General features: G+C 47.7%; 1 protein-coding gene across 1 annotated transcript in view; it reads left to right on the forward strand.

The window, feature by feature from the left end:
* znf536 (zinc finger protein 536) overlaps nucleotides 1-12,388 on the forward strand; it is a 178,098-nt gene that overhangs the window by 62,572 nt on the left and 103,138 nt on the right. Inside the window, exon 4 of the mRNA XM_086107990.1 lies at nucleotides 10,863-10,945. The gene's annotated coding sequence lies outside the window, so the exon portion shown is untranslated. The remainder of the gene's footprint in view (nucleotides 1-10,862; nucleotides 10,946-12,388) is intronic.

A 12,388-nucleotide genomic window follows, 5' to 3' on the forward strand; every position in this document is an offset into this window, starting at 1 on the left:
GTCTTTTTTCGGATTTGCTTTTTAAAATCAGTGTTTTCGTCTCTGTTAGCACGTTAGCAGGGTTTTCGCCTGCGTTTTACATTTGTCAGCATCTGTTATCTGTCCATTGGTCGTTAGCAGTGTCAAGTGTCAGTGTTAGCTTGGTTTAATTAACTGGTTTTGTAGTGTCTCTTAGAAAAGAGTTCAAGCACGAGACGCTGATTGCTGGAACACATCACATATCTCCATTAATATTGTGTTAGCCATAGCTATGTTTGGCATGTTAATCTGTTAGCAGTGAGCTAGCAGTTATTAGCAGTGTTTAGCAGTGCGGTAGACTCTGGTAGCTTGTACTTTAGCCTCTGCAATCGGCTATCTGTCCTTTAACACAGGGTCCCCAACCTCCGGGTCCGTCGGTCATTTGGCACCGGGCCGCAGAGAAAGAATAAGTAACTTACATTACTTCCCTTTTATTCATTTCGGAATCTGAAAGATGTTTTATTTTGAAAAACGACCGGATTCCCCAGTATGTCACTCTTGACGCAGGTCATGGCGGGCTTCTTGGTCACGTGATAGGTTACCGCTAAAATGAAACCCAGGCGCTAGCAAAATGAATAAAAAACAAACGTCTTTGGAAAGGGGAAAAGGCCCAGCCAAGAGACAGAAGAGGAGCCTACGCCTTTCAAGAAAAAGAAGGCTACATTTAATAGACAGTATCAGGAGTCCTACTTCAAATACGGATTTATCTCAACGGGAGATTCCCACGCGCCAAGCCCACCCTGCATCATCTGCGGCAATGGTGAGTCGTATATTTCATGCACTTTGTATTTGCGGTCGATCTTATTTTGAAGGCACGTTTACCATAACGACCAGAGAGTGTTGCGGCCAGATCGGATGTTCCTCGTGTCATGATTTGTGTTTTGTATTATGGTTAGAAAATACCACAGTTTTCATGCCGGCCATATCATATTGTTTTTTTGTATTTATCCGGCCTTAAAGGCTGGTTCATTGCCGTGATGGTAACAATGGCACAAAAACTTTCAAGAAGGAAACCAAAAAAATTGAAAGATGACATGCGTTATAGAGAGCTTCACATTAGGATGCTAGCACACTACAAAGAAGAGGACAAGACCCCCCCCCTCCCGCCCCCACCTCCAGCCTCCTTCTCCTCCTCCTCCTCCGCTTCTTCTTCTTCATAAACAATGAAAAGTTAATGAAGAGGTAACTTAATGATGTAATGAATATGGCCGTTCAAGGTCGAAGCGGGCTTCAGTCTGGGCGCAAGATGGCCGCCACACGTCGTTTGTGTCCCGTCACGCGCACACCCACAAATACACACACACACACGCACACACACACGCACGCATACACATGAGTAAGTGCCATCTGTAGTCAAATGTGTGCGCGTGTGGTGATTAAATATTGAAAAGGTTCAAATGGTAGTTGAGATTTGGGCCTTTGAGTCAAGTGGATCGATGCAGCTTGGCCGCTACTTGTTGAGTGTGTGTTTGCGTGTGTGTGTGTGTGTGTGTGTGTGTGTGTGTGTGCGTGCGTGTGTGTGTGTGCGCGAGCCTGCGCGCGTGTGTCTGTGCTATAAAATAAAGACGGAGATAAGACAGCCATGCAGATCTTATCGTACAATGTGGCACCATTTACCTTAACTTACTGTATGGTATCATTTACAGTAGTAGCTTGTCATCCGGTTGTCATTTGATACAGCGTGGTACATCCTCCCCTCAGCTCATTTTGCCATGCCACGTCGCACCATACCTTTCATTTACGTGGATTCGTTCATTCGTTTCTGAGCTTCTAGTGTCCTTTTGCATCATGTTGTACCCAACCATAACAGTCATGGTAAAATATGGAAGACGATATTTCAGATGCCGTTGTATCATACTGGGCCATACTTAGCGCGCGACCGTATATCTCCTCATTCCGTCCAATAGCCTACCTTATTTTATCGTACCGTCCTGGACTTGATTTGATTTGGTCCTATTTTGCTGCGCTGTATCATATTCGATCACGGTGCAATATAATATAATGACAACACCACACATAGCGAGCTACGCTACCCTCTCGTAACAACCCCCGTTGTCCTGCATCTTGTCTTGTCGTGCGGAACCCTGCCCCATCATGTCATGACATGGGACACCGCAATCATAATTGATCATTTTTTGTATCTCGGCTTATCTTGCTGAAGTATAATTTACCTCATCATACCCTACTATATAGTCCCTTTCCCAATCGTGCTGTGTCACATTTTATCTTATCTTTTTGTGCCGTACTGTACTTTTCCTGACCGTACCTTCTCTCATCTTCCAGGACCGTATCTTACTGTATGACATCTTAGTCTCCCTTATCGCGCGGTGTTACATCTTGCATCTTGTCTCACCGTCCCTGAGCTTACTTACTGTACCCTGCCATGATCTCATGGTACCTTGTGAAACACTATACCGTGTCATGTGGCACCTGATTAACTAATCTTATTTATCGTACTGTCCCCTATCCTATCATACAGTAGATAGAGATTTGATCTTTTTATGATATCGGGTGCCGCCGATGCTGTAGCGGTACACTCGCCTGCCTCGCGTGCGGGCAGCCTGGGATCGGTTCCCACTCGGTGGCGGTGTGACTGTGAGTGTGTTTGTGAGCGGTTGTTTGTCTATGTGCGCCCCGCGACCGACTGCCGACCGGTTCAGGGTGTAGTCTGCCTTTCAACCAGAGTCAGCCGGAACAGGCTCCAGCACCCCGCTCCCCTCATCCCCGTTCAGGATAAGACGGGTTGAAATGGATGGATGTAATATCACGTTTTCTCATTCTGAAAGTGTCTTCTTTTTTCTTATTCTACTGTATTATTTCTCACATCTCGTCGTGTCATAACTATCGCCTTCGCACTGGTGCTGACATTCCTTCTCGAGACGATTTGGATAAGACCGCAGAGATTTACACTATCCCACAACACGACAATCTGAGAGTAGCAGCTGCACGCATTAGCCTTCAAACGAGGCCCGTGTAGCTCGTCCATATTGCAAGCCATCTTCCTCCCCCCCCCCCTCACCCAGAAAAGAAAAAAAAAACATTTTAATCTGAAACATCAGGGGCTTGTGTAAACACCTTCAGACGTCCTCATTGATCTATTTTAAAAAGACTCTCATTGTAATCAAAAACAATAAGCGCTCAAAGTCCTCCCCAGCCCTGCTTTTTTTCCTCCCGCCCTCCGGTATGAAATAATATTCCGTGTGTGGGCTCCTCAGCCTCGCTGCCGCCGACGCTGAGAATGCAAACATTTCACAATAAACTTGTTTAACTCCAGGCCCTCGGCCAGATACGGGACATGCTGCGTTAATTACTAAGGCCCGTTAAAATAAACCAGAATAAAATATGACCCCTTTTTCTTCACCGTCGCCGCAATCAGCCATTCCGAGGGAATTAAAGATGTTTAAAAAATACCAAAAAATAAATAAAAAATTGAGGCGTACACCTCGCATGTGCTGTTTGGAGAGCAAACACAACAGCCAATCTGCATGTAAACATTCCAGAGAAAAGGGTATTCGAGATAAATAGACGGATGGTCATGCGATAGGATAAGAAATGACACGGCGGAGGGAAAGCTATGAAGGGTAAGACACACGAACGTATGGAAGACGTCTAATGATGTGATGCGCGTATGAGAAGGAACAATACGCCACGGTAGCGTTAGCTCACATACTATCATACGCAGGGGTGGGCAATTATTTTTTGCATAGGGCCACATGAGAAGCAGAAAATATTATGGAGGGCCGGATCAAAAGGTTGAACTAAATTCGGCATAATATTAATTGGATTTCTTTATTTAAAAAGCAGTATTTTGCATTTTTTGGCACCTTTTTCAGACTTTAAGAGTACATTATTCCGTCGTATCGAACGGGATTTGCTTGACTTGGCGCTACCGCGGGCTTCCGTATCGTCTCCCCCTTCCTCCCTATGCTCTGCAACTTCAAGTAACTGTGCCACCTGGCGTTGAAATGCCTGTCATTACAAGTCCAAATGAAATGAATGCACTCGTTGACATCGAACCTTAATTGTGTACCAACCTTCGGCGGGCCGGATTAAAAAGACCAAGGGGCCGGATTTGGCCCGCGGGCCGTAGTTTGCCCACCACTGATCATACGGGACGCTCAGGTTTGGTTAGACACGACAAGTTGAGATGCGGAAGGGCTCGGCTCAAGCGATGTGCGGTATCGAGAGATACGATTTGATCAAGCTGAAAAGATGTTCACCTATGATGAGATGGTAAGACGAGAAGTGTTTACGATACGATACGCAGATGGTAAGGCACCGGACAGTCCAGCCGAGTAAGCCGCGGTAATACGCGATATAGTGGATGGTCACTGTTCAAACGGGGCGGAGATAATAGCCCAAAAAAAAAGGAGGCCACACAGACGCCGTGTTTTCTTTTCACCAATTTTTCTCGCCGCCGCTCCCGCTTCACGGCGAGAGAAAAGAGCCCCCGTTAAGCGCCGGGTTTATTATTCTTCAAAGTCTTGTCTGAAAGTAATATGCTTTAAAGGCACGCTGGTGACCCCGCTCACCCTCCGCTGTGTCTACTTGGGCTTCAGCCTTCGTGCGAGTGTGCGTGTGCGTGTGCGTATGTGTGTCTGTGTGTGTGTGTGTGTATGTGCGCAGATTATTTGAGTTAGCTTGCTGCTGGGTGGCCCCCGCGCCGCTTTCACCGTGTTAACATAAGAATGGAGGTGGCGTCTGGAAACGGGGGGGGGGAGGCTGTGCGGGGTTGAAATAGCGTTAGCGTAGCGGGGGCCGCTGTTATCCACTTAGGACATCAAGACACTTTGTTGCCCGCTCTGTTTGAACACCTGGTGGCGCCGCAGCAGAAGTTCATGACTCTCGTCGATGGCAATCACGTGGGATTTGTTCCGCGACCAATATCGCGGGCTCGGCGCACTCCACCCTGGAAGAAGTTCACGTCAAGGGCGAAGAAGCTGTCGCCTGTCTTGACGAGGACTTTTGACACGTTAGTATACATCAGCGAAGCGGCATCGGAACATCTGGATGCGATGAAGTGCTTTTGTGTAAACAAGGAGGGTCTCGGCAAAGCCACCCACCGAGCGAGCGTTATTGACAAATATATCTCAGCGCCTCCAGAGAGATGGACGCTTGCTGCTGTTTATGCGCTAAAAGCGGAGGAACGTGACTCCAAGTGATCGAGGAAAGTGATGAAAGTCTGCCAAACGCTCGCGCCGTCACGCGTATCGTCTCGCGTCTTACGCTACGGGATTCGAGCGCATCTACTCTGGCCTCATTCGCGGTGATTCATGTTGACGACTTTCAGTTTTTTTCCGTCGATATATCTCGACGCGCATGATTTAAGGGCGTTACATTTTCCAGTCGAAAAGCTTTGTTCGCGCGATGACCATTGTAAACATTTACAATCGAATGAATGAAATCATTTTTGCTCTTATCGGTTGGTTTTACTTTGAGCTCGCTTAAGTTAGATTTTGCGCATTCTACGAACTTTCGACCAGAATTTTTCCACTTTGTTTTGTGTCACAATTTGCCGCGTCGCATCGCAAAAACAAGGATCCATATCGTTTGTCATTGCGTATTGTCGCTGGTTGTACCGCAAAACAGCCCATCTTGTCACGGCCCGTCTTCACGCGGCACTTCGTCGCCTCGTCGCGTCTGTTTTGCGGCACGCCAGCCGCGTCGTGTCGCATCTTTTGTCGTTCGGGACTATACCGGCACGTTATCGCGCCGTCCTTTGCCTGTGGAGCGAGCGCCCCGTAAAACGCGTCGAGCATCGGATCCCGCGCCAGCCCTTACGCTATCTCGAGGTAGCATTGGAATCTGATCTCAAGAGCTCTCAGGTAAGCCACCCGGCGTTATTGACAAATATTTCATGGCGGCGGCCTCCACAGATTCACTCTGATGTTTACGCACTTGCGATGGCGGCCCACTTGAGGAAGCCTTCCAGAGATCGTCCGATGATAAAAACAGGCCAGGAAAACATCTCGGCACTTTGCATTTAACGCTCGCTTGCGGCCTTTGCCTGCTTCCGGCGTGTTCGCCTTGGTAACTCCCGGAAGGGAAGTGCAGGTTTGAGATTGGTGACTTGCCGTCTCGGCTTCAGCAGCTCCCGAAATGCAAGCGTAGCAATGCTAGGATTTGTCGTCCTCCACCTTGTCGTCTGCTTGCCCCTTCCGGAAGGGGCCAATCTCCGTTCAGCAATCGCCAACAGCAACACACCAAGTGAGGCAAATGCGATGAGTCCGCCCCAAAAACAGGAAGAGAAAGTATTTCGTGGAAAATAACTTTACATGCCAAAACTTTAGCCCATTGGTCAACTTTTTCAAAATGGCTGACACTCGGCTCGTTGCGTCGTATCGTGTACAAATAGCTGCCCCTAAAAACTCAAGGCAAGAGCAAATCTATTCGGACAAGTTGGATCAACGTTGGCGTACGGTCCTGTCGAAAGTCAGGCCTTCAAAATAAAAGCTCACCGGTATCCGAACTGGTTTTTGCACACATGATTTGGGCCTTCGCCGGCTTTCTTCGTCGGGGGTCTCACACAAACTGTTGCCACCTTGTGTCCCGAGCAACGAACGGTGTGCTTTAATTTGAAGGTCTGGATTTTGATAGCAAATGTTGCCTGACTAGGTTATTTGTGAATAAAAGCATTGATTTCTGACCAAGTCACGTGTCCTTTAGTACGAGCGGACCTACGGAAACCAGAGCAGCGTGTTGCTGCTCCAGGTGCCGTCTGAAGTTTTCGAAAGAACCAAACATCAATGTTCTTCTCATTTCCAACTTGATGTTAGCATGAAGCCGACGGGCTTCAATTCGCTTTGCTTGAATATTTTCCTGTTGAAATATCCCGCCTTCAATTCTCTTTTTTTGATCTCCAATGAGTCTGGCCTTCGACCCCCATGATGAGCGGTTGTTCTTTGTGGCTCCGCCCCTTTCAGGGTACCCCAAACAGCGCGTATGCCACTGCAGCGCTTCGACGCCTTTTTTTAGGCGGCTCGGTTCGGGTCGGTTGTGTGTCCTTGAGCCAGATTCGCTGAGGTCCCGATATTGTGAAGGGCTGATTGTTACCGTGGCAACAAAGACCATCATTGGCGCGTGAGTGACGGGACGGGACGGAACGGACGCGCGTTCATGTGCTTTTTACAGCGTTTTACTTTTGACAAAGCAAATCAGGGCGAGCTGTCTTTCTTGACGTGCTCGTAAAGAGATGCCGGTGACCGTGTAATGGCGGTCGTGTGTTTGTGTGTGTGTGTGTGTGAGACAGAGAGGGGGGGGGGGGGGGGGGGCAGGCGGACATGAGCGGGATAATAAGCGTCATGGCATCTAATCAGATTTCTAAGAGGAATTGATTGTTGTGCGGCAGGCTGCGCTTGACAATAAGCCCGCATTTAAGTGTTAATTTTTATGCTAATGCCGGATGCGGCGCGGTCCCGCGGCGAGCGCCTCCACCCCGACCCCGCCCGCTGCCGATATGAAAATTGTCCCGTACAAAATGTCAGCTCGGCAGCCGGCGTGAAGGCTTGTCATTTATGAGCTATGTTTCTATTAGTGTGTGTCACACTTGTTAGGGAGCCGCGTGCGCCTCTTCGTGATGTCATCTCGCGCCACCTTTGCTAGCTTTTTACAAATTGTTTGACTCATTCTATTGCAATTGCTGAAGTTTAGAATTTTTTTTTTCATTCTTTGACAAATTCCATAAATGTTCTGGCCACATTTTATTTTAGTTCTGTAATTACTTTTTGTCTAAACCTTATCGCTCTTTTTTTTTTTCATTTGGTCAGAATTGTCATCAAATCAGTGAAACATGGAATCAGTGAAAAGGCTTTTTCAAAAAATTGTCACTCATTTTGATTCGCTTTTTTTGCATTTTTCACACTGCCTTTATGACCACGTACTCATTTGTTTTTGCTCAATTACGTTAATCTTTTTTCTGCGCTCATATCTCACCACTTTCAATCAGGTTTTAACCATTTTTTTAATTGATGATTTCAAATTTTTTTGTTTTGTTTTTTTCTAACCATTTGGTCTCCTGACTCGGCAGAATATCGAAGTCGTTTGCAGCGCGCAGGAAATATCAGCTCGGCAGCCGGCGCGAAGACTTGTAATTTATGAGCTCGGTTTCTCTTTGCGTGTATTCCACTTGTTAGGGAGCCGCTTGCGCCTCTCTGTGCCGCCGCCCTTCCCTGGCTTCTTGAACTCGCGCACGCGCGCCCGGTCTCAGCTCAGCGGCTGCTACACCGAGGCCTCCGTGTATTATCATATATCGGGTGGTCCTTGCCCCCCGGACAAAAGGCAATTTAATACGATTTAATGACATTGCCAAGAATCGAGTGTGTGTGTGTGTGTGTGTGTGTTGGGGGTGGGGGGAATAGAGGCGAGGAGAAAGAGATGTGAAAATAACGTCTGTGTTTTTAACGACAGCCGTGTCACCTTCACTCGGTCGCTTCCTCCACAATCGGACGACGCCTCATGATGACGTTGAGCGTTTCTATTTTTTAGGAAAGCAGTGAAAAGTTGGACCCATTTTCACAGATTTTATGATCAAAATGGACTCGGATTTTTCATTTTTTTGGACAAGATTTTTTTTTCTTCATTTACATTTTTCAGTCAGTCAGTTTTGATCCCTTTTTTTTTTACAAATGTTGGCTATTTTCACTCAGTTATTTTTCGGGGACAAAGTTTCTCAATTATCATTTTGTGCAACTTTCAGTCAATTTGTGACCACGTTTGTTTTCCCCCCTCATTAGCATCTGCGCTTATGACTCGATCCATTCTAGACAAATTTGAGGCATTTTTACCTTCGTTTAAATTTGAAAGAATATCCACTTGTGATTGACCTTTTTTTTTATTTTTTTGAATTTCTCATATTTTGCTTGTTACTTGACAACACAGAAATAGTTAGCTGCGATGCTGATGTGATTTCACTGGCGGTGTGGTGTCAAAAATGGCGGCAGCGGCAGCGGCGTGCTGGCGCGCGGCGCGCCGCTCCAACGCCAAAGCGTCCAAACTGCACTCGGCGGGCCCCAGAAAGCACACTGAAAGCTTTGGATCCAATTCACATATAGGTCAATTAAATGCACCGACATCTGCTCTCTCCCCGCCATTTGCATATAGCATTCATATGTTAATCATGGCCCTTGTTTCCCCCCCCCCCCTCTTCCTGTGCGTGCGTGTGTGTGCGTTTCCTCCTCCTCCTGTACTTGCTCCCCTCCTCCCAGCCTCTTTTGTATCGCCAAACAAAAAGAGATGCCGAACATTTTGGAATCTCCTTTTTCTCGTCCTATTTCCACTTCCTTCCTGTTTTAAAGGGGAGGTGAGTCCCCCCCCCCCCCCCGCCCGCCCCTTCCCAACCCGGCGGCGAGGAGCCCCTTTAAAAAGCGGCGCCCGCTCTCCTCCCCGAGCAGCTTAATGCCTTATAAATCAATGATGACACAGATGGACCAGCGATAATCTATTTAGAATGCCTCACAGCAAATATTGTTGTGCAGATGATTAGACAGACAGTCATTTTAACCCCTAAACGCCTCCTACGCTGGCGCGTTTGGCTTATTTCAAACACATTCCGGCAGCAGAGGAGACTGCCGAATTGGTTCGCCGTTGTTTTGCTTTCGAGGACTCGCCAACCGTTGGAAGAAACGAGGCCGTAAATGCCACGCCGCCTTCAAATCTTCACCCTGAAAACGTTCCAAACCAGCCGAATCTCATCTGAGGGATGCGGTTATTTTGCTCAGCGACGAAACGGTTGTCGGCCCGCGACCCGGCCGCTGCTGGCCAAATTGAATGGGCCGCTCCCAAACGTCTCGCCTTGCTTTGTCTACCGAGTTTCACGTTTGCCACGTCAAACTGGGCTACTGGGTTACTGTAATAGGCTTCTTGGCTGTCCGCTTAGGAAACGAGCTTCGAGTTTGGTGGCATTCGGACAAAATGATTCTAAAATGGCTGCCGAGAGGCAAAAGGATGCACTTCCTGCGTCTCTTCCGTCAAGGATTCTTCAAACTTTTTTTTTGCACGTCGAAATTGCAGACTTTGTGTCTTTTCGGGAACGGATTCTCGAGACTTTTTTGGTGGGTCCGGTTGCGAAGGACACGCCTGCCAAATTTCAGCCCGTACTGAGGAAGCCGATCGACCTGGCTCCTCAGCTCTTCTTTGTTCTTGTAAGTTTCCCCATCCTAAACTTACATTGCACCAGGATGAAGACAACTGTAAATGTGAGGGAGGGGTTGGCAGGGGGGGGGGGGGGGTTCATGGTAAGATATCCTCCATCCAGGTGTAGGAGGCGGCACGGAGGAATAGGATGAGGGCGACGAGAAGGAGCGCGGCGATGAAGTGCGGCTCGTCAGAGGCGGCAGCCGATGCTTGCGCGCCGATAAATAGAAGGCGCTATCGAGCGCGCGTAAAACGAAAGATGCCCCGAGTGGCGTGCGGTATTTAGCTTCGGCGCGGTGGCCTCGCCTTTGTCCCGCTGGGAAGGGATGGATTTCCAAAACGCGCCTCCGGGCGCACGGTTTGATTTCATCCGTACCCCCGGGGGTCAAATTTGACCCATTTTGACATTTGACAGCAATAAAAATACGCTACATGTCATTCTTCTGCCCTGAAATGCGATGACTACTACAAGGTTTGTGTCAATGGACTCAAATGGATTTTAGATTTACCAGTCAATTTTCAATCAAGGGAAAATGGTGGACATGATAGAAATCTACAAAACACACACCCGCGCACACCCGCAACGGCGCAACTGTACACACTATGGATGCATCTTCTTTATTGTTTTCAAATGAGACGGCGGCAGGGCACTTGAAGCCCCCCCCCCCCCCCCAGTTTCTTGCGCTCACGGCGGCCTCTGCCCTCCCTTTCAGGTGGCGTTCCCGCCAGCAGTGCCGGCCACAGGCGGCTCAATCCAACACCGAGGTTCACTCCAGTATGCTGTTGGTGTGCTAAGGTAAGCAAAGCTGCGCTGTGGTTTCGCCAGACGTGCTACGCGGCGGAGCCTGCGTCAGGCAACAACAACCTCAAATTCAGTTCAAGTCGATATTTGAGAATGTTTAGGATTGTTTTGTTTTTTTTAAAACACATTGACATCGAGTGTCAACGCACGATGTTTTCAGTTGCAATTTATTTTATTATACTTCAACTCACTCGTTGAATTTTTTCATGATAATTTGGAATCGGCTTTGACATCAAACAAATCTCCCAAGAATATTTTACTTTTTTTTTTTTTTTTAATATCCAAATTTAGGGTCTTTTTTTTTTGACTTACGATTTCAAATGTGTCAACCATGATATTACATTATTAGAATTTCACCTTTCTCAATGTTTTTATTTTTACCTTCATTTTTATATTCTTACTTTTCATTTCATTACATTTTCTGTCGCGCTTGATTTCTAAATTTATTTTTTTTGGGGGGGGGGGGGATTCTACCCGAGTATGTAGTCAAGTAAATGACCGGATGTCTGTCCAAACACTCGCCGTTGAAATGTTTTGCCTTCAGCCTGTCCCGAAACTCGATGGTCCTGGCCGTGCCATGAGAAAGAACATCTCGCACGCACACCAACTGTTCATCACTCACTCGCCAGTTCGACTTATCCCCAAAGGCGTCGTGTCTTTAAGAGCGCGCACGCGCACGCGCACTCGCACACATACTCGATTTGTAACAATCTGGATTGTGATAATCTGCTGTAATCACCCGCCACATGCCACCTAAAAACACACTCGGGTGGCATTCCGCCGTGCCGCCTCCACGCGCCAATGTCACTACCTCCACCGTCAATGTCACCGTCGCGCGCGCTTGTGTGTATGTGTGTGTGTGTGTGTGTGTGCGCGTCTTTGTCTGTGTGTGCGCGCGGGCACGTTGGGGCGCAAGATTTTTGCGCAATTTATGTTTGGCATTAAACTAATTGAATCGTATATCAAAGGCGCAGGTGCTTGAAAATTCCGAAAGTCAAACGGAAACCGGCAAGAAATAGGTCGGAAGTATCTTGTACATGTTGCTCCTCGCTTCGCGCGCCTTCACGTCAAGGTGTCAAGATTCAGGTTTCGAATTCAGCTTTTGAGCCCGGGTTAGCGTCTGCGTCGCAAATTCGGAGTCGTGGTTTTAAAGCCGGCTTTCAAAGAATCTGAAATTTTCCAATGGGAGTCTCGAGCCTTTGGATGGCAAACAAGGTTCAGGTTTTAAAAGTAGGGATTGGAAAGAGCGCTCAGGTTTGAAGACCCCGTTAGCATTTCCGGCAAACGTTTCAAACGAGGGTTTGGGTGTTTCAAAGCGAAGTTACGGATCCAGGGTCCGGCTTTAAAAGTTCGTGTTTCAAGAAGACGTCAAGGTTTCAAATCTGGTTTAGGATTGCAGTCGGGCACCTCACGGGTCGAGGGTTCGGAATCGGGGTT

Source organism: Hippocampus guttulatus, chromosome 3 (assembly GCF_054856545.1).
Source record: "Hippocampus guttulatus isolate MCC_2025c chromosome 3, RoL_Hgut_1.0, whole genome shotgun sequence".
Taxonomy (NCBI): domain Eukaryota; kingdom Metazoa; phylum Chordata; class Actinopteri; order Syngnathiformes; family Syngnathidae; genus Hippocampus; species Hippocampus guttulatus.